Below are 3,472 nucleotides of genomic sequence, written 5' to 3'. Positions count from 1 at the left end.
TCCCCACCATGCAGCCCCTCTATGCACCCCAGGTCTCTCTGGGTGCCCYCTCTATGCACCCTGGGTCCCTGCCATGCACCCCCGGGACCCCCCCTGCCCGTGCATTCCCTCTGTGAAGCCCAGGTCCCCAGTGTGTGCGTGGCTCTCCTTGCTGCACATCCTCTTCGTACMCCCCGGGTCTCCCTGTGTGCACAGTTCTTCCCTGCCACATGCCTCCTTGGTGCATCCGAGGTCCCCTCCATGCACCCCTCACCACGCCAGACCCCCTTATCCCGCGTGCCCAGCCCCCTCCCAGGCCACGCCGCCGCCAGGCCCCCCCCATGGACGGCGGTGCTGTGGCTCACCTCCTTTTTGGCCAAACAAGCCCTCCCCGTGCCGTGCCCGACGGCTCTAAATCTGCCTAATTCCTCCCGGCCGGCGCGGCGGCGCGGTGGGAAGGGATGCTGCGGAATGCAATGTACCCGATCGATAGACACGACTTTATTGATTAGGTTAAAACAGCACCTTCGCGAAGACAGAGCAGGATGAGCTGAGGGSAGCAATTAACTCTGTGTCCCATCCTGTCCCCTCCTCCTTCCCCCCCCTCCCCCGGCGCTGCGGGATGGGCCTGGACCGGGGACACCCCGGCACCGGCAGCCCCCGGCACCGGCAGCGCACGGGCGCACTCACCTGGGCGCAGGGCCCGGCCCCTGCCTCAGCCGGCAGTTTTGCCTTGGCTGCGGGAGAAGTTTTCCTGCCTGCGAAAGCCCCAGACATCCATTTGCCATTAAACATCTCCCGGGCTGACCGGCTACTTATAAACCTTGAACTTTCGCTGCAGGACTCCGCAGCGAGAGCAGCCGCGATGGGTGCAGGCGAAGCAGAAGCTGCTCCAGTAGCCAGTAAGGCTCAATCTATAAATCCTGTCCTTAGTGCACACTTGTATTTTATGGCAATACCCTTTACTGAAGGTAAAACACCCCCAGGTCAGTGCAGATCCTCAGCAGTCGTACAGCACGACTCCAGCTGCAATTTTTTGAGAGGAAAGGCACAGACCTTTGAGTTTTTCTTTGCTTAAAGCCAAAATTTTTTAAAAATTCGATGTGCTCATATAACTGGTATTTATTTAGTTTGCATATTAGGCTTTTGCAGACCAGGCCGAGCAGCACTGAGCAGCCCGGCCCCACGGAAGGCTGGGGACGGGTTCGGGGAAAACAGCCGCTGCCACGCGGGACGTCGGYGGGGCCCCCGCAGCCCTCGCTCTGCCCTGCGCGCTGGAGCCCCTCCGAGCTCCRCGCTGACGTGCCGGTGTGTCCGCAGGGCAGCAAGGGGAGGGGAAAAAGGGACGTGGGGGTTGGTGGGGGCAGAGGAGATGTGGGGACGCCTGTGCAGCTGCCTCCCCTCCCAGAGCTGCGGCTCTGCCCTTACGCCGCTTTAGGCAGCGGAAAGCCGCCCGCAAACAAGCTCGCTCAAATGAAGAGGGTCTCCCGTGCGCTGCACGTCCTGAGCTGCTCGTCCTGCAGCTCTCAAGGAAATGGGGTCGTTGCTAAAGTGTTTAACCCAGAGCAGCACCAGGCTCCCCCCACGGGGAGCCCAGGCCTGCATTCCTCTCCGCCCCCCCCCCCCCGGCTGGGGTGCACCGGCCCCTGGTTGCCCAAAGGCAGCAGATTTCGCATACTCTGCAAGGGACTATTTTGTTTTTCCTACAGCAGCAAAGACCAAATTTCCCAGATTTTGCCTCAAACCTGCCCCACAGCCCTTTGCACCACGCAGAGGCGGCAGGGCCCCTGTGGGCAGGCCCTTTCCCTCCAGCCAAACCTTCCCCGGGGGGCCACAAAGCTCCGGGAGTCAGGAAAACACATCGCTACTCCTAGAGCTGATCCTCCGGTTTGTTCCTGCTCCCGTATGTCAGASAGACCAGAAGAAGCTCCTAAGGGCTGCTCCTCACGATCGCTCGGTTATTAAGGCTGGCATCGCACGGGCCGCTGCCRCCTTCGTCTGCCAGCGGCTCGGCCTGCGCAGGGGGACGGGTCGGCGGCCGCCCCGACCTCCCGAGCYGCAGTTCCCCGTTTCTGGTTTCTTTGCCAGTTGCACACACACAGGCACGTGCATGCACATGCACTGGCACGGAGCTTTTCAGGCTGTTAGTTGGAAAACAAAGACTGAAGGATACAAGAAACAAAATATTTTCTAAGAGCCTGTGCTGCATCCACGGGAGAAYGACCCCAGGCTTGTCCCGCAGGACGAGCTTCGCCTGGCAACGCCTGGGCAGAGGAAAGCTGAAAACAGCTGAAGTTTGGGGGCTGACGGACTGTGCAAACCCTCCCTGCCCCAGCACACGCTCCCGTTTGGGACTCGTCCGCCCGCCACCGCCCCGATGGCCGCTGCAGGCAGACGAGAGCAGCAGGGCGGATGCCGGAGCAGCCCGCGAGCACTGCCGGGGCTCCTGGGGGGCGAAGGGGCTTCGCTGCCCCCGAGCCGCCCCCCGCGCACGCTGCCCGGCCCCGGCCCCGCATCTGCAGAGCGCCCACAGCCCCCGGCGCCCCCGTCCTCGATAACGCGTCCGCTCCCCGGGATCCGGAGACCCTTCCTCAAGGCCGGAGGCACGGGGCGAGCCCCGGCCGTCCCCGCCGAGCGCGGCCAGGAGCGCAGCTCTCGCCCGCCCGCTTCGCCCCCTCCTCCGGCCTTGAAATCGCCCCCGGGTGCCTCTACCTGCCGCGCGGAGCGGAGCCGCCGAGCGTGCGGCCCGGCGCCCTCCTGTCCCTCAACCCCCCGCGCTTCAAGGACTGGGCGGGGGGAAGACGACGGAGGCCCCAAACTTCCGCGATGATCGCTGGCTTGATTAAGTGTACTGATGAAGACAGCAAGGTTAATACACACGCCAGWGAGTTATAACACTGTCAGCCCGTTCGCTGGGAGATTTTTCATGGTTGCATCGGCTGGCATCCCGGACAGATTTTCAGGGCGACGTCTTTCCCCTCCCGACCTCCCTGCCAGTGAAAGCATGAGGAAAAGCCTTGGGTTTACCGACTTTTTAACTAAATCCGAGGCAGAGACTTTTTATCCAGAGAAAGCTAATGCAAACTGTTAGAGATAAATAAATGAAAGAGCTGCCTGCAGCCTGGTTGGCTCAAAGGGAAGAAATCCGTCTCACTTCAGCAGAAGGACCTGGAGGTACTGGTCACGTTGACTGGTCACGTCGGCTCATTCATTGCACTGCTACCTGCCAGGGAGGTTGTGACATCAGAGCAATTAAGACAAACTTTAGTCTATAAGTTCCTGCCTGCAACCTCTACACGTCACAAGAAGACAAATGATCCCTCCAAGGAAGGAAACAAAGTATTTTCCAGACTACTTTCAAAGTAATATTTAGGATTTGCAGTGGTTCAAGAGAAATTTTTCACTGTGAGGGTTTTTTTTTTAACTTGCTGGTATATAATAAACTACCTCAGCTTTTTTAACACTATTTTATTTCTAATGCAAAAAAAAAAAA

The sequence above is a fragment of the Rhea americana genome, unplaced genomic scaffold, assembly GCF_003343005.1.
Source record: "Rhea americana isolate MKP2758 unplaced genomic scaffold, rheAme1 scaffold_22, whole genome shotgun sequence".
Taxonomy (NCBI): Eukaryota; Metazoa; Chordata; class Aves; order Rheiformes; family Rheidae; genus Rhea; species Rhea americana.
This window is presented reverse-complemented; position numbering follows the sequence as displayed.